Below are 20,396 nucleotides of genomic sequence, written 5' to 3'. Positions count from 1 at the left end.
TTGAATAGCAATCGCGTTGAGTTGATCCCTTGGATTAGATTCAGTGTTGCTTGGAAGGCTACCTTGTGGTCATTCAGAAATTAACTTGGCAAGCTGTCCAATCTAAGTTTCGAACCCCTGGATTGATGCTTGTTGATTTTTGAGTGCGGTCTCGGTATTCTGAAAATGAGTTTTTGAAACTGAGATGAATTTTGTTAGCATCTCCTCAAGGTTCGATTTTTTCTCTTGTTGGTAGGGTGGTTGTTGGAAGCCTGGAGGTGCTGGCCTCTGATTCCCTTGGCCTCCCCATGAAAAATTAGGGTGGTTCCTCCAACCTGCATTGTAAGTATTGCTATAGGGATTGTTTTGAGATCGAGGATTGTTACCCATGAAATTTAACTATTTGTTCTCCATGTTGTGGCCATAAGGTAGGTATTATGAACTGCTTGACCCGCCTCCACTTGTTTCGCATTGCATTACTGGGTGTACCTATGAAGAACTAAGGAAACTATCAATTTTCTTATTCAAGAGTTCTACCTGATTAGAGAGCATGGTGACCGTATCGATGTTATAAACGCCGGCTGTTTTCTTTGGCTTTGTCCTCATGACTTGGCACTGATAGTTATTCAGTGACATCTCCTCTATAAATTCATAGGCATCTTCAGGTGTTTTATTATTGATGGTTCCGCCAGCAGCTGCGTCAACCATTTGTCGAGTCGAAGGATTCTCTCCATTATGAAAGGTTTGAACCTGTAGCCAAAGCGGTAACCCATGGTGAGGGCATCTTCTCAAGAGGTCCTTGTATCTCTCCCATGCATCGTAGAGTGTTTCTAAATCCATCTGCACAAAAGAATAAATATCATTACATAATTTAACTGTTTTAGCTGGCGGAAAATATTTTAATAAAAAATTTTCGGTCATTTGTTCCCAAGTAGTGATTGACTCCCATGGCAACGAGTTCAACCACTGTTTAGCTTTGTTTCTCAATGAAAAAGAGAATAACCAAAGACGAATGGCGTCATCAGAAACACCATTAATTTTAAATGTATCACATAGTTCCAAAAAGTTTTCCAAGTGAGCGTTGGGATCCTTGTCCTGCAAACCAACAAACTGAACAAATTGTTGTATCATTGAAATTGTGTTAGGTTTCAGTTCAAAAGTATTTGCGAATACAACAGGTCTAATGATGCTCGATTCAGTTCCTGTTAAAAAAGGTTTAGCATAATCATACATAGTGCGCGGAGCAGAATTCTGATTAACAGCAATCGCAGGAGGTAGCAGATTTTCTTGGTTTTCAACCATCTCCTCGGTTGTGGTTGAAGTATCGTCCTCTTTCTCGTTCTCTGTGTATCTTAGGCTTCGCCTTATTTCTCTCCGATTTCTGCGAACTGTGTGGTCGATCTCACCGTCAAAAAGTAGTGGTCCTGACGAGTTTTTTCTAGTCATAAACTAGAAAAACCTGTCAGAAGGGAATAAGAGAAAAATTAGAAAATAAAATAAAAATTTAAATTGTAATAAAAGTAAAGTGGCTAAAGTAATAAAAATCGAGTTTTCCTAATATCCTAGTTCCCTGGCAACGGCGCCAAAAACTTGATGCGTGATATTCGTAATAGGTTTTAAAGATTAATAAATGAAACGTTCTCGAGACTAACTTATTATCACGATTAAGGCAAGTGTACCTATCGAATAGTAGTATAGTTCAGCAAGACCGAATTGTCGAACCCAAAGGAACTATGAGTACTAGTATTTACTTCCTTTTTATTATCTAGCCTAAGATTTAAGAGGTTTGATTGTCTAAACTAATTACTAACTAAGAATGTACAGAAAGAAAAACTCGGGAAAATACTTTTGGGAAAATTCGATTGATTGAGACAATACCTAAGGACAAATCCACCTAGACTTCACTTGTTATTTGACTCTGAATCAGACGATTTATTCATTTGACTTGATCCGTAGAAATCCCTAAGTTATATTATTATCTCTCTCAAGAATAATAACGTCTAACCCTAGGTTGAATAATTGAAATCTCTTTCTAATTAACATCTTAGAATTGCATTAACTCGATCTATGGATTCCCTTATTAGGTTTCACCCTAATCTGGCGAAATCTTGTTACCCTATCTCTAGGCGTGCAATCAACTCCGCTTAATTATGACAAATTTACTCTTAGACAGGGTCAATTCCTCCTCTGAATAAGAGCTTAACTTGAATCAATATCCTGGAATATCAAAACAAGAATTAAGAACACATAATTAAGAACAAGTCAAATATTTATTATACAATTCATATAATAATAACAAGATCTGTCTTAGGTTTCATTCCCCTTAGATATTTAGGGGTTTAGTTCATACTTATGAAAGAAAACATCTCAAAAGCATAAAGATAACAAATCATAAGAAAACCCAAAACTCCTGAAAGAACTTGAAGGGGGATCTCTAGTCTTGATGATGAATCCGGCTCTTGAGATGGATCAATCGGCTTTCCTTGAGTAATTATTTGCTTCCTACTCTGCATCCCCCTCCCTAAGTGCCTCCTCAAGTGTTTAAATAGGCTTTGGAATGCCAAAGAGCCCTCACAATAGGCCTTTTTTGAATTAGACTAAACTTGGGTTCGGTAGGGATACGCCCGTGTGACACGCCCATGTGCGATTACTGAAGGCCGTGGTAAAGGTTGTTAAATGGGCATGGGCTTGTGATCCACCCGTGTAAGTCGTGCTTCGATCCTGCCAAATTGACACAACCGTGTGACACGCTCGTGTAAAGAAGTCCAAGCCGTGTTGTTTTCCTATGTGGGTCCATTTTCTCTGTTTTCGGCCCGTTTCTCGCTCTTTTTACTCTCCTATGCTCTCTTAAGTATAAAACATGAAGTTAAAGGATTAAGAGCATCGAATTCACCAAATCTAAGAGAAACCATCCATAAATGCGTTAGGCATGGGGTAAAAATATGTATAAATTACGGTTTATCACCATCCATCTCACTAATGTAGCTTAATACCCAGTTTGCGATTTCCTTACTTGAAAACTTTTTCCCCTTATACAATAATTGATTCTTGTTTGTCCAGATTGCCCACACTCCATAATAGAACAACTTACGATACTTGCTAGTACTGTTTCTAAAAATCCAGGTAAGCCACTCCCAACTATTTTGAACTGGGTTAGAAAGTATCCAAGAAAGATTTAAATTTACCTATGCCTCGATTGATATGTAGCAATCCCTGAAAATATGATTGGTGCTTTCTACTACTTTGAGACATCTAGGGCATAATATTTCGATAGGGACTCATTTATAGCTTAAATTTACAAAAGTGGGGGAAAAAATTCCATGAAAGTTTCCACATTTTAATTTTAATTTTCAAGGGTATTTGTAATGTCCATAGTTTTTTTGTAAAAATCTGTAAGGTCATTTTATATTTGAGTATCATTATGATAGGAGGTACCTTTTTGTAATAGTTTATAAGCACTCCTCACAAAGAGATGTGTAAAATTCTCTTCGCAATATCCTCTGAGAAGATATTGACAACAAGATCTCCCTTCCATTCTCTAGTTTGTGCATCAATTAAATTTGAAACAAGATTTGTCCCATCAATACTACTATTGCTATTTAATCTGTACTTGACAGGCCTTGGAATCCATACATCTTCCCTCCAACATAACCCATTCTGCAAAAGTCCCCTTACTGCCCAAACACTCTTCTAGATATGAGAAGGTAGATTCTCTAATCTTGCGTTTAAGAAATCAGAGTTTGACAAATATTTGGCATTTAAAGCACGCGCTAAAAGTGAATTTGGATAATTTAAAAAACGCAAACCCTATTTTGCTAATAATGCAATGTTAAACTTTGACAGATTTTGAAACCCTAAGCCCATATTTTCTTCTAATTCACACAAATGATCCTACCCACACTAATGTATACCCTTTCTACAGTGTCCTTTTTTCCACCAAGATTTAGCCATGATACCTTCCAATTCACCACAAAGGGTATTCAGAAGTAAAAAACACGCCATAGAGTGCATTGGAATAGCCTACAAAACAACTTATATAAAGACCTCCTTTCTACCTTAGGATAAAAACCACACACTCCAACTCTCAATTGTCTTTCTAAACTAGTCTTTTAGGTTTTGAAATGAGTTTTTTTTCCTCCCAACCATATTAGGTAGACTGAGATACCTTTCTAGATCATTCGAATATCTCACCCCTAAAATGCTAGAAACAAGTTGTTTATCACCTTCTGAAGTATTGAAACTATAAAAGACCATTGATTTATCATAGTTAACACATTATCCCAAACATCTTTCATATTCCCTTAGCACTGATTTCAAAACTCATGCTCCATTAGCATTTGCTTCTCCAAAAAGAATGCAGCCATTGACAAATAGCAAATGGGAGATTTAAGGGCCACTTTTGCTCGCCTTTGTCCCTCTCATCAACCAATCTGTAACACCCCTAACCCGTATCCGTTGCTGGAGTAGGTTACGAGGTATTACCAATCAATTCGCAATATATAGCATACATTTATCAAACATAAAGCATTCAGTCTCATAAATTATTCAACATAATCATATTGACCCTTATAAGGGCCTACGGGGCCTTAAACATGCTTTAGAAGTGGTCCGGGACTAAACCGATAATATATGAAAATTTTGGAAACGTAGAAAAGTTTTCAACCTTACAGGGGTCACACGCTCGTGTGAACAGGCCGTGTGCCTCACACAGCGCCAAACACGCCCGTGTCCCAGGTCGTGTGGGAATAGGGTATACATACTGAGTTGGGTCATATGGCCAACCACACGCTTGTGTGTCTAGTCCGTGTGCCCTTCGAAGTGACCGCACGCCCGTATGCCAGGCCGTGCCAAAACTGTAGGGTATACTAACTTATGCAACACAGTCAAGTCACATGCCCGTGTGCTAGGCCGTGTGCCAATTAGGGAGTATATAGACTTGTACCACACGGCCAGTCATACTCTCGTGTGTGAGACCGCGTGGAGCATACTAACTTCAATTCAATTTCATCACCAAGGGACACATGATCGTATAACATGACCGTGTGTCACACACGGCTAAGACGCACGCCCGTGTCTCTGCCCATGTGGACAAAAATAGGCCATTTGTAAGGCCAATTTGCCACCTTTATTCATGCTCACCTAAACAACCAAAATGGTACTATTTCATCATACAATTAGGCGGCCAAAATCATCAACCAAATGCACAATTCATGCCATTATAATTTCATTTATTCCAAATCTCAAATCACTACCATTTACTTAGCCAAATACATGCCAAAACAATATCAATCTATATAGTTCATTTACCATATTCACACTCACATAACTTCCTTATAAATAACCACATAACACCTAAAATCATACCTCATCAAGGCATTTCTCAAGCATTTATACCTAAAATCATACCTCATCAAGGCATTTCTCAAGCATTTATACTCCATAAATCAATTAACCATTTGAGCAACTATAAAACCATAACCACATTCATACCAAACATACCAAAATAAGCCATTACTCATGGCTATATATACAAACCAAAACATATACAATTTACAAGCCAAATCTCATGGCTATAATCACAACCAAAATACCACATCTAGCCAATACATGTCATATGCCAAAAATGTATAATCCAAAAGTACCAACTTAGATGTTTGATAGTGTGATGATGTTCCCGACAACTCCCGGATCCAAGCTAGCCTTGATTAACTATAAAACATAGAAAAATAACACAAAGTAAGCTTCATAGCTTAGTAAGCTCATATGATATAAATTTAACTAATCACAAATACAACATTCATCAATATAATCATATTATCATGTACTTTATGATTACTAACAAATCTTTCAACTGCTTATTCATAAGCTTATATACAAACTTTGTAACTTCTTCGATTTTAAGCTCATAATATACATGTACATACCTGTACCAACCCATAACAAGTTTATACATACACGAAATGCTGTTGAATACTCAATGCCTCGCACGCTAAGTGCCATACTCGATATCTCGCACATTAAGTGCTGTACATAGCCGAAGCTATCTTAAATCACACACTAAGTGCTATATGTAACACCCCGAACCCGAGACCATCGCCGGTGTCGGACACGAGGGGTTAACAAGCCAAGTTCACTTGTTTTGCCCATCCATTTGACATTTCCAGTCAGGCTGGAAAACTGCGTCACTGTCGCCTTAAAAATCATATCTCGAGTTTCAAAACACGGAAACTGGTTTCGTAAATTTTCGCTGAATTTAGACTCATATATCCATCCATGGATTTATTTCTAGAATTTTTGGTCAGGCCAATTGGTACAGTTTATTAGTTAAAGTCACCCATGTTACAGGGATCGACTGCTCTGACCTTCGCGCGGTATAACTTGAATATCTCTCTGTACAGGGATTTAATGCTGGTATCGTTTGTTTCTAATGAAACTAGACTCAAAATGGAATCTGTACATCTAAGGTATGTCTCCTAATTATTTTTGGATAATTTATAGTAAATTTTTAAAGTTGCGACAGGGAACCCAGAAACCGTTCTGGCCCTGTCTCACAATAGCCTTAATATCTCTTAACATGTAACTCCTATGACCATTTCGTTTCTTCCATATGAAAATAGACTCATCAAGGTTCATTTACATAGCTTATTCACTATTTAATTCCATTCCTACGAATTTTGGTGATTTTTCACATTCACGTCACTGCAGCTGGCAGCATCTGTTTTAAGGTAGGTCTTACCTATTTGGTAGTCTCCATGAACCAACTAGTCTTGCCATACATAGGTTCATATATGATCATTTTAACCATGCCAATGGCTGATCATATGACCAACATTCCCATTTCCAAGCCATAGCCACATCATGACACCAAATATATACATACAAACCACAATTAGTCTAAGTCGATACTTCACTTTTACGAGCCATTTTCGCATGGCCGTACATATATACATCACAACATATTCAACCAACAAGGGGTAGTCCTATACATGCCATTTCAAAGTTCAACCAAAATTTATACCAAAATAGAGGCGTGGATAGTGTGGATGACTTCGACTTTATTGATCCCGAATCCGATTGCTATCGAGCGAAATCTTATCCTTTGGGCTTTTCGAGTGTACTAATTGAATTCATTACAGCAACCAACACTCACCTCCAGCCCAAGATTCTTCGGAATATAACCGGATATAATCACGTGCACAAATGCCTTCGGGTCTTAGCCCGGATAGAATATCTCGCACGAATGCCTTCGGGTCTTAGCCCGGATGTAGCCACTAGCACAATTGCCTTCGGGTCTTAACCGGATATAATTTCCAGCATAATTGTCTTCGGATTTAGCCCGATATCATTCAATTTCCCATGAACACATACATCAATTATCATTGGACATACATAATTCATTTTCGTTACTAAGGCTCAAACGCAATTATAGTCACAAGCATATTCGCCTTCGGGACTTAGCCCGGGTAGAATTCAAATACTCATGCATACATAATCAATAATCAATACACATCCATACTTTATTTCACATAATTCAAGTAGGATCACTTCTTGAGGACTTACCTCGGATGTTGTCGAACGGCTTTTTCTGGCTATTCGATCACCTTTTCCTTCCCTTGTCCAATTGTGGCCCTCTTAGCTCTTGAGCTAATTCAAACAAATTCAATTTATTAAAACCTCATTGTGCTAGCTTATGGCGAATATGACAAGGAGTTTAAATGGTCATATGGCCACCCTTTAGCTTGAATACACAATGGTCATGCACATTTTATACTACATCAAGCAATTCAATACAATTTATTCGAGCATCAAGGAAATGCTAAGGCCTTCAATAGGCTACCCAAGGCCGAATATTCATGTACATGTTGAGGTCAATTTTGCACTTAATACCTCACAAAACAGCATGCATTTTACTAGTTAATGCTTTGCACATTGTGGCCCAAAACTTATAATATAGCATCAAGCACTTATATGTGTGTTAGGTCAATTGTGCTTGCAATTTCACAAGCATTCTTCCACATCTTCTTCTTTAAACCAATATATTCATCACTTACTTCATAGCCAAAACATCATGTGCAAACATATATATACAATATGAGCATGGCGAATTTCAAGGTGTCCATAGCCATCGAAAAATACAAATTTTAACTAACATGCAAGAAGCATGAACCATGCTCATGAATGCATCATGGCGAATATGACAATCATGCTCCATTCAACTTCAATCATGGTTAAACACAAAAGAAAACTCAAAATCTTACTCAAGAGTAGACAATCCATCATTGCATGCATCATCATCAAGCTTCACACTTAGCATGCAATGGCTTTATCACCATAACAACTTTGGCCAAATACCATTTCCATGGCATAACAAGGATTTGAGCCATGGCTAACATGCACATCAAATTAGCAACCAAACCATGCATGAAACTCCCAACACAACCTCATACATACCATAATCTTGATGCAACCTTAGCCAAATCTCCTTCTAAGTCTCTTCCAACCCAAGCATGAAGCAAAAATCCTCCCCCTTTTCCCTTAGTATTTTCGGCCAAGAAGATGAGAAAGGATGAACAAATTTTTCTTTTCTTTCTTTAGGACATTCGGCCAAAGTGTTTAGAATGGATGAACAATTTTTTTTTTTCTTTAATGCTAGTCTTTATTTTATGACTTCCTACATACACCACTAGCAAAACATGTTGGAAACATGTTCCCTTGCCCATAACCTTGTCATGGCTGGCCACTCCTCCTTAGGAAGGGGATTATTTGACATGCAACTCCACCTTTTTGTTAACATGTACTAACAAGCCATTTAAAATTAGCCTATCATATTTCACCATTTTCACTTTGATCCCTATTTAATACTTTCTCATACAAATGGGTAAAATTAGAGAATGAAATTTCCACATATGCATGCACACACATAGTAAGCATAGAATATAACAATTAATTATTTTTATGACTCGGTTTAGTGGTCCCAAACCACATTCCGCTAGGGTCTATTTTGGGTGTCACAACTCTCCCCACTTAAGAAATTTTCGTCCCCAAAATCTTACCGTAAATAGGTTTGGATATTGCTCTTTCATAGAATTCTCGGTCTCAAGTAGCTTCTTCTATCCCGTGCTTGAGCCATAACACTTTCACTAGCGGAACCCGCTTGTTTCAAACTCTTTCACTTCTCGTGATAGGATACGAATCGGTTCTTCCTCATAACTCATATTAGCTTGAATTTCTATTTCGATGGACTAATCACGCATGCGATGGATCGGATCTATAGCGTCGAAGCATCGAAACGTGAAAGACATCGTGAACCTTTTGAGTTCGGGGGCAAAATCAAGCGATATGCCATCGGACCGACTCGCTCGATATCTCATATGGCCCAATGAACCTCGGGCTTAACTTGCCCTTACGGCCAACTCGAGTATCTTTTTCCAAGGCGATACCTTGAGAAACACTTTATCACCCACCGATACTCGATATCCTTACGCTTCAGATCCGCGCACGACTTCTCGACGATCGGAGGCTATCTTCGACTTTCACGGATTACTTTCACTTTCTGCTCAGATCCCTAATCAAATCCACCCGAAAATCTTGCTTTCACCGAGCTCACCCAAAACAATGGTGTACGGCATTTACGATCGCATAAGGCCTCGTAGGGTGCCATCTTAATACTTGATTGAAAGTCGTTGTTGTAAGCGAATTCAATCAACGGCAAATACCGCTCCCATGAACCACTAAACTCGAGGACGCAACATCTTAACATATCCTCAAGTATCTCAATTATCCGCCGGATTGACCATCGGTTTGGGGTGAAAGGCGGTCTTTGAAATGCAACTTGGTACCCAAAGCTTCTTGCAACTTTTTCCAAAATCGCGAGGTAAATCTCGGATCTCTATCCGACACGATGGAAATAGGCACCCGTGTAATCTCACAACTGAGAAACGTATAATTCCGCTAATTTGTCCATTGAAAATTCATACGTCGGGGACAAAGTGGGCCGACTTAGTCAATCGATCTACCACGACCCAAACCGCATCCTTCTTACTTGCGACAATGGCGGTCCGGATACAAAGTCCATTGTGACTCGATCCCATTTCCACTCGGGTATCGTGATTGGTCAAGTAATCCTCAAGGCACCGATGTTCCACTTTCACTTGTTGACATATTAAACATCTCAAACAAAGTCGAGATGTCTCGCTTCATACCATGCCACCAAAACCGACGCTTCAAATCATTGTACATCTTCGACTCCGGTGGATTGCCATTCGGCTACAATGGGCTTCATTCGAATTATCGAAATGAGTTCAATTCTTTGGGATACAGACGACTTTTGAACCTCAAACAATCGTCATCGCCGATTTGAAACTCCGAGTCCTTGTTCGAACACACGCAGCTCGCTTTGCAACCAACTCGTCGTCGACTTTCTCGAGCTTCTCGAATTTGGTGTGTCAATAATGGTTTGGCTTTCAATTCAGCCACTAACACACCGGATCGGACGGACAAGTGCACATTCATCGCTCATAAAGTGAATAACGATTTACGACTCAAGGCATCCGCAACCACATTCGCCTTTCCCGGTGATAGTCAATGATCACTCATAATCCTTTAATGTACTCGAGCCAACGCCTTTGTCGCAGATTTAAGTCTCTTTGGGTCATCAAATATTTGAGACTTTTGTATCCGAGTATACATGGCACCTTTCACCAAATAAGTAATGTCGCCAAATCTTTAAGGCGAATACGATGGCGCCAATTCGAGATCATGAGTCGATAATTTTTCTCATGTGGCTTTAATTGCCTCGACGATAGGCCGAACTCGACCTTCTTGCATTAATACGCAACCTAACCCAAGTAGAGAGGCGTCGCTATAGATGACAAACTCCTTGCGGACTCGGGTTGAACTAGAATTGGGGCTTCACCAAATAAGTTTTCATTGATCGAAACTTTTTGGCATTTCTCCGTCCATTCGAACTTAACATCCTTTTGGAGTAGCTTCATCATCGGCGGCTATTGTTGAGAAGCCTTTACAAATCGTCGGTAATAACCTAAGCCCCCAAAAGCTCCGAACCTCAAGAATATTTCTGAGGCTTCCAATTAAGTATGGCTGAAATTTTATTCGTTCGACTCGAATACCCGATGCAGATACCACATGACCCAAGAAGCTAACCTCTCTTAACCGTAACTCACACTTGCTGAACTTAGCATATAATTGCTTATCCCGTAAAATTTGCAAAGACTAACCGCAGTGTTCAAAGATGTTCGGTCTCATTTCTTGAATAGACCAAGATGTCATCAATGAACACGACTACTAATCGATCCAAATATGGTCTAAAGATCCGATTCATTAAATCCATAAATACCGTAGGGCATTAGTGAGCCCAAACGGCATCACTAGGAACTCATAGTGACCATATCTCGCTCAAGGCGGTCTTGCACGTCCAATCTCGGATTCGCAATTGATAATAGCCCGATCTCAAATCTATTTTCGAGAACACCGAGGCTCCTTCAGCTTGATCGAACAAGTCATCAATACGCAACGGATATTTGTTCTTTATCGTCGCTTTATTGTCGACGAGAGTCGATGCACACCGCATGGTTCCATCCTTCTTCTTCACGAACAATACTGGCGCACCCTAAGGCGAAAAACTCAAGGCGAGCAAAACCTCATCCACCAATTCTTGCAACCGAGCTTTCAACTCCTTTAATTCCGTTGGTGCCATACGATACTGAGCTATCGAAATTGGAGTGGTACCGGTACCAATTCGATGCCAAATTCTATTTCTCGAACAGTGGTAAACCCGCAATTCTTCTGGAAAACATCCGGTATTCACAAACCACGGCACAGATTCGGGTTTCTTTTCCGATTCCTTGTCATCGAAAGCACGACGCAAGGTACGCTTCGCACCCTTTTCTTACATATTTCGGGCCAACATCGCTGATATTACTACCGCAACCCTTTAAGTCCGTAGACTCAACCCGAATTATTTCATTATTCGCAAGACCTCAAATCGATAGTCTTGCTCTTGCAATTTACAACCGCATCGTGCATGGTCAACCAATCCAAACCAAGAATAACATCGAACTCATCGAACGACAAAAGCATCAAGTCCGCGGAAAACAAGAACCTCGGAACACTAGGGACTTTTCTTGCACACTTTGTTGACAAGCACGTAATGACCCAAGGGTTTGACACCGAATTACAAACTCAAGAGCCTCAATGGGCAAAGTCTTCTCGATGCTAAGGTTTCACATATATATGAATGAGTAGAACCAGGGTCAATCAAAGCAATCACATTTGTATTGAAAAGAGTGAAAGTACCGTAATAACATCCGGAGAGGCAAGATCCTCGCGTGCGCGTATGGCATAAGTCCTAGCAGAGCACGAGCCTCGAGATCCGATGGTAGCATCTCTAGATCCTCTCGACCGCCAATCGACATTGCCCATATTTCTAGGTGGCCTACCTCGAGCGATGGTAGCACCCGGGTTTGCACTCGACTTACATTCTGCTCATGCATCCTCGGGCAATCCTTCATAAAGTGGTCGGCCGATCCATACTTATAGCAGAGCGATCACGAAACCAACAGCTCCCCGAATGCCATTTGCCACAATGTGGACACTCGCCTCTCTACGATCATTTCCACCACCGCGATCGAGGTGACTCGTGTGGTCACAGGGGTCGATCGCGTCCTCGTCTAGAAAAGCCCAAACGCCTCTAGACCGGCTCACATCATCTCGAAATCTCTTCGATGCTTGTTGAAGAGACTTTCCGAGGACCTCTTTCGAATTCTCCAGTTCCCACATCACTTTTTGTTTCTCCTTTCTAAGCTCTTCGACTTTACAAGCTCGCTCAACAAGTACTACGAACTCTCGATCTCGAGGATGCCAACAAACATCCTTATATCATCATTCAGCCCATCCTCGGCGTTTACACATAATAGCTTCGGACGAAATGCATTCTCGCAGCACTGCTAAGCCTCACAAATTTTCGTCAGTAGTCGATAATCGACATCGAACCTTGCTTAAGATCAAGGAATTCCTCCGCTTTTGGTCGATGAATCTCTCGATCGATATACTTTTTTCTAACTCGGTTTGAAAGAATTCCCAAGTCACTTGCTCTCTAGGCACCACAGAGTCGAGTACTCCACCAATAGTAGGCGGACTTGCGTAGCAAGGAGATGGTACACTTTAAGCACTCATCGGGTGTACAGATAGCTCATCAAGCACCTGGATAGTGTTATCTAACCAAAATTCAGCTCGCTTCGGCATCATCATCATCCGTAGCCTTAAATTCAAGTGGCCCCATGTTTTCAATCCTATCGATCGGGGCTTACTTGACCTTATTTGGTCACCACCGGAGGTATTGTAGGTGCGGGGTTGCATTTGTCGGGAATGGAGGTTGTGGAACAATTGTGTTGGTTCGAATGTATTGATTAAACCATTCGCTCATCACACTATAAAAGGCTTGCCTAGCCTCGCCATTAGGATTGCTGGCCATAGGTTGAGAGTCCGCCGGCGCTGTCCCTTGCGCGAAGCAGCGCCACACTCTCCACATCATCAGCTATCGCTTCGGTTGGGATCGGATCCATTGCTATAAACAAACACAAAGTCAAATTGTCGAAATCACCACACTATCGATTCATCATTTAATGGCATGTATAGCTAGACCCCAAACACATCACGGTAGTCCTAGAATCGACTAAACCGTGGCTCTGATACCAATAAAATTGTAACACCCCGAACTCGAGACCATCGCCGGTGTCGGACACGAGGGGTTAACAAGCCAAGTTCACTTGTTTTGCCCATCCATTTGACATTTCCAGTCAGGCTGGAAAACTGCGTCACTGTCGCCTTAAAAATCATATCTCGAGTTTCAAAACTCGGAAACTGGTTTCGTAAATTTTCGCTGAATTTAGACTCATATATCCATCCATGGATTTATTTCTAGAATTTTTGGTCAGGCCAATTGGTACAGTTTATTAGTTAAAGTCACCCATGTTACAGGGATCGACTGCTCTGACCTTCGCGCGGTATAACTTGAATATCTCTCTGTACAGGTATTTAATGCTTATACCGTTTGTTTCTAATGAAACTAGACTCAAAATGGAATCTGTACGTATAAGGTATGTCTCCTAATTCTTTTTGGATAATTTATAGTAAATTTTTAAAGTTGCGACAGGGAACCCAGAAACCGTTCTGGCCCTGTCTCACAATAGCTTTAATATCTCTTAACATGTAACTCCTATGACCATTTCGTTTCTTCCATATGAAAATAGACTCATCAAGGTTCATTTACATAGCTTATTCACTATTTAATTCCATTCCTACGAATTTTGGTGATTTTTCACATTCACGTCACTGCAGCTGGCAGCATCTGTTTTTAAGGTAGGTCTTACCTATTTGGTAGTCTCCATGAACCAACTAGTCTTGCCATACATAGGTTCATATATGATCATTTTAACCATGCCAATGGCTGATCATATGACCAACATTCCCATTTCCAAGCCATAGCCACATCATGACACCAAATATAAACATACAACCACAATTATTCTAAGTTCATGTTTCCCTTTTCGAGCCATTTTCGCATGGCCGTACATACTTACATCACAACATATTTAACAAACAAGGGGTAGTCCTATACATGCCATTTCAAAGTTCAACCAAAATTTATACCAAAATAGAGGCGTGGATAGTGTGGATGACTTCGACTTTATTGATCCCGAATCCGATTGCTATCGAGCGAAATCTTATCCTTTGGGCTTTTCGAGTGTACTAATTGAATTCATTACAGCAACCAACACTCACCTCCAGCCCAAGATTCTTCGGAATATAACCGGATATAATCACGTGCACAAATGCCTTGGTCTTAGCCCGGATAGAATAACTCGCATTTAATGCCTTCGGGTCTTAGCCCGGATATAGCCACTAGCACAATTGCCTTCGGGTCTTAACCCGGATATAATTTCCAGCATAATTGTCTTCGGGGCTTAGCCCGGATATCATTCAATTTCTCATGTACACATACATCAATAATCATTGGACATACATATTTCATTTTCGTTACTAAGGCTCAAACGCATATATTCACAAGCATATTCGCCTTTGGGACTTAGCCCGGTATCATTCAATTTCTCATACACACATAAATCAATAATCATACACATCCATACTTCATCTCACATAATTCAAGTAAGGTCACTTCTTGAGGACTTACCTCGGATGTTGTCGAACGGCTTTTTCGGCTATTCGATCACCTTTTCCTTCCCCTTGTCCAATTGTGGCCCTCTTAGCTCTTGAGCTAATTCAAACAAATTCAATTTATTAAAACCTCATTGTGCTTGCTTATGGCCGAATATGACAAGGAGTTTAAATGGTCATATGGCCACTCTTTAGCTTGAATACACAATGGTCATGCACATTTTATACTACATCAAGCAATTCAATACAATTTATTCGAGCATCAAGGAAATGCTAAGGCCTTCAATAGGCTACCCAAGGCCGAATATTCATGTACATGTTGAGGTCAATTTTGCACTTAATACCTCACAAAAACAGCATGCATTTTACTAGTTAATGCTTTGCACATTGTGGCCCAAAACTTATAATATAGCATCAAGCACTTATATGTGTGCTAGGTCAATTGTGCTTGCAATTTCACAAGCATTCTTCCACATCTTCTTCTTTAAACCAATATATTCATCACTTACTTCATAGCCAAAACATCATGTGCAAACATATATATACAATATGAGCATGGCCGAATTTCAAGGTGTCCATAACCATCGAAAAATACAAATTTTAACTAACATGCAAGAAGCATGAACCATGCTCATGAATGCATCATGGCCGAATATGACAATCATGCTCCATTCAACTTCAATCATGGTTAAACACAAAAAGAAAACTCAAAATCTTACTCAAGAGTAGACAATCCATCATTGCATGCATCATCATCAAGCTTCACACTTAGCATGCAATGGCTTTATCACCATAACAACTTTGGCCAAATACCATTTCCATGGCATAACAAGGATTTGAGCCATGGCTAACATGCACATCAAATTAGCAACCAAACCATGCATGAAACTCCCAACACAACCTCATACATACCATAATCTTGATGCAAACTTAGCCAAATCTCCTTCTAGGTCTCTTCCAACCCAAGCATGAAGCAAAAATCCTCCCCTTTTCCCTTAGTATTTTCGCCAAGAAGATGAGAAAGGATGAACAAATTTTTCTTTTCTTTCTTTAGGACATTCGCCAAAGTGTTTAGAATGGATGAACAATTTTTTTTTCTTTAATGCTAGTCTTTATTTTATGACTTCCTACATACACCACTAGCAAAACATGTTGGAAACATGTTCCCTTGCCCATAACCTTGTCATGGCCGGCCACTCCTCCTTAGGAAGGGATTATTTGACATGCAACTCCACCTTTTTGTTAACATGTACTAACAAGCCATTTAAAATTAGCCTATCATATTTCACCATGTTTCACTTTGATCCCTATTTAATACTTTCTCATACAAATGGGTAAAATTAGAGAATGAAATTTCCACATATGCATGCACACACATAGTAAGCATAGAATATAACAATTAATTATTTTTATGACTCGGTTTAGTGGTCCCGAAACCACATTCCGGCTAGGGTCTATTTTGGGCTGTCACACTATATATAGCTGAAGCTATCTCAATCTCGCACACTAAGCGCCATATATAGCCGAAGCTATGTCGAATCACACACTAAGTGCCACATATAGCTGATTTGTCATCGAACATGACTGTAGTCTCGTATATACAATTTATGCAATATCAAAGCATTTAAAGCATAATTAAAATAACACTTATTACAAATGAACTTACCTCGTTTTAGGATTTGACAGATCGGGTTGGTTACTCGATAATCTTGCTTTTCCCCCGATCTAAATCCGAATTCTTTCTTTCTTGACCTTATGAATTCAAAATTAATTTATTTATTCAACCTTTCATTCAATTTAGTCCAAAACATACATTTGGGCCTATTTGAACATTAGCCCCTGAACTTTCACACTTTAAATAATTTAATCCTTATTTCACAATACACAAAATTCACATAATTTCAATAAAACCCATACTTGGCTGAATTATATATAGGTCCCTAGAAGCCCAAAACATTTATTTATTTCACATTTCAACCACACAATTTGCACATTTCACAATTTAATCCCTATTATGCATTTTCATCAAAAATCACTTAACAAAACATGTAAAACTATCATCAAGCCTTCATAATTCAACATTAAACATCAAAGAACACATAGATTCAACAATGAAAACTCTCAAAATCTTTATCAGTTTGGAAATTAAAGGTACGGGCTAGCTAGATTGAGCTGCAACGATTACAAAAACATAGAAATCATCAAAAACTGAGCTAAAACCGTACCTTAATCAAGCTAAGAGTTGGTCGAATGTTTTAAAACCTAGGAATGGTTTTCTTCCATTTCAATAATTGGCAATGTAAAAAGTTGATAGCATCAAATTGTTTTATTTCTTTTGTTTAATAACATTAATACATAATTTACTAATTTAACCTTACAAATATAACTTAAAAATCATTTAACGGTTGTCCAAAATTGTCCACTCTTCTTTCAAATGGCTTAATTACCATTTAAGGCCATCATATTTAAAAGCCAAAGCTATTTGACACCTTTAACTAATAGCACACAAGTTTTACACTTTATGCGATTAAGTCTTTTTTTTTTCAAATTGACCAATTAAACGATAAAATTAGCCCACAAAATTTTCACACATATCACATAACATGTTGTAAATACCGAAAAAAATATTAAAATAATTTTTTGACATCATATTTGTGGTCCCAAAACTACTGTTCTGATTGGACCAAAAATGGGTTGTTACAATTCTCCCCCCTTAGGGATTTTTGTCCTTGAAAATCTTACCAGTGAATAGGTTTGGGTATTGTTTTCTCATAGCATCCTCGGGTTCCCATGTAGCTTTTTCAACCCTGTGTCAATGCCATAATACTTTCACTAATGCAATTCTCTTATTTCTCAGCTTTTTGATCTCTTGAGTTAAAATTTGAATCGGTTCTTCAGCATATGACATATCAGACTGAATTTAAACTTCAGTTGGGGAAATGACATGTGAAAGGTCAGAATGGTATCGTTGAAGCATCGACACATTAAACACATTATGTATTTTCTCTAACTCAGACGATAAAGATAGTCGATATGCCACTAGCCCAATTCGCTCGATAATCTCATACGGTCTGATGAATCTCGGACTCAATTTTCCTTTTCTGTCGAATCTGAGTATTTTCTTCCACGGTGAAACTTTTAGAAATACTTTATCTCTAGTCTAAAACTCAATATCTTTTTGTTTCAAATCTGCGTACGATTTCTGTCGATCTGATGCCGCTTTCAAACTATCATGAATTACTTTCACTTTCTTTTCTATTTCTCTGATCAGATCAACCCCGTGAATCTTATTTTCGATACACTCATTCCAGTACAACGGTGTTCGACATTTACGACCGTATAGAGCTTCATACGGTGCCATCTTTATACTCAATTGGAAGTTATTATTGTAAGCAAATTCAATCAGCCGTAGATATTTCTCCCAGCTACCTTCAAACTCAAGAATGCAACAATGCAACATATCCTTAAGTATCTGAATAACTCGTCCGGATTGACCATCCATTTGCGGGTGAAACGCAGTACTAAAATGCAACTTCGAAGCCAAAGCTTCTTACAATTTCTTCCAAAATCGCGAAGTAAATCTTGGATCTCTATCCGAAACAATAAATAGGGGAACACCTTGGAATCTCACAATTTCAGAAAAATATAACTTAGCTAATTTATCAAGCGAAAAATCTGTACCTACTGGAATGAAATGAACTGATTTTGTCAATCTATCAACAACAACCCAAATTGCATCTTTGTTTTTCGAATAAGGGTAAACCCGATACAAAATCCATTGTTACTTTATCCCACTTCCACTCAGGAATCATAATAGGCTGTAATAAACCTGACAGAACTTGATGCTTGGCTTTGACTTGCTGACAAATCAAACATTTCGAAACAAATTCTGAGATATCTTGTTTCATGCCATGCCACCAATAAAGCTATTTCAAATCTTTATACATTTTCGTGCTTCTAGGATGTACTGATAAATAGCTATTGTGTGCTTCATTTAGAATCTTCTGAATGAGTTTAAAATTTCTTGGTACACATTTTTTATCACGAAGAATCAAATAGTCATCAAGCCCTACTCAAAACTCTGAATTTGAAGTTGACTCACACTAAGCTCGTTTTGCTTGCAATTCATTATCAAATTTTTGAGCCTTACAAATTTGCTGTAGAAATAACGGTCTCGCTTTCAACTCGGCTACTATCGAACCGTTGTCAGAAAAAGCTAATTGTGTGTTCAAAGCACATAAAGCAACTAAGGACTTTCGACTCAAAGCATCAGCAGCTATGTTCACTTTCCTCAGATGATAGTCAATCACTAATTCATTGTCTTTTAACAATTCTAACCATCTCCATTGTCACAAATTCAAATATTTTTGAGTCATCAGATATTTCAAGCTTTGTGGTTAGTATAAATATGGCATTTCTCGCCAAACAAATAATGACGCCAAATTTTTAATGCAAACACTATCATTGCTAACTCTAGATTGTGTGTCGGATAATTCTTTTCATGCGGCTTCAATTGTCTCGAGGCATAAGCTACAACTTTGCCTTTCTGCATCAAAACACAACCCAGGCTATTTAACGATGCATCACTAAAAATTACGAATTCTTTACCCGACTTAGGCTGAACTAACACTGGTGTCTCTGTCAATAATGCTTTCAACTGTTCGAAGCTCTGCTGGCACTTTTCTAAGCACTTAAATTTAACATCTTTTTAAAACAATCGTGTCATCAGAGTTGCAATCATAGAGAAGCCTTTTACACATCGTCTATAATAGCCAGCTAGTCCTAGAAAACTATGGACTTCAGTTACATTTATCGGAGGCTTCCAGTATATAATCGTAAAAATTTTACTCAGGTCAACTCAGATACCCTCTTCTGAAACTATATGTCCCAGAAAACCACCTCTCATAGCCAAAACTCACATTTACTGAACTTTGCAAACAACTGTTTATCTCTTAAAGTTTGTAACATGATTCTCAAATGCTTAGTGTGCTCAGATTCATCATGAGAGTAAATTAAAATATCATCACTACAAATCACTTTAAGTACGGCCTAGAAATCCGGTTCATAAAGTCCATAAAAATAGCAGGTGCATTTGTTAGACCGAAAGGCATAACAAGAAATTCATAGTGTCCGTACCTTATTCTAAATGCAATCTCTGGCACATCTGAGTCTTTAACTCTCAACTAGTAATAACCTGATCTCAAATCAATTTTTGAAAACAC

General features: G+C 38.8%; 1 non-coding gene across 1 annotated transcript; it reads left to right on the top strand.

Moving 5' to 3' along the window:
- The first annotated feature begins 745 nt into the window (after positions 1 to 745).
- LOC128291285 (small nucleolar RNA R71) lies at positions 746 to 852 on the top strand. The gene has a single exon (XR_008281061.1). It is a non-coding gene; the product is annotated as a small nucleolar RNA R71 (small nucleolar RNA).
- The last annotated feature ends 19,544 nt before the right edge of the window (positions 853 to 20,396 follow it).

The sequence above is a fragment of the Gossypium arboreum genome, chromosome 3, assembly GCF_025698485.1.
Source record: "Gossypium arboreum isolate Shixiya-1 chromosome 3, ASM2569848v2, whole genome shotgun sequence".
In the NCBI taxonomy this organism is placed as follows: domain Eukaryota; kingdom Viridiplantae; phylum Streptophyta; class Magnoliopsida; order Malvales; family Malvaceae; genus Gossypium; species Gossypium arboreum.
This window is presented reverse-complemented; position numbering and strand designations above follow the sequence as displayed.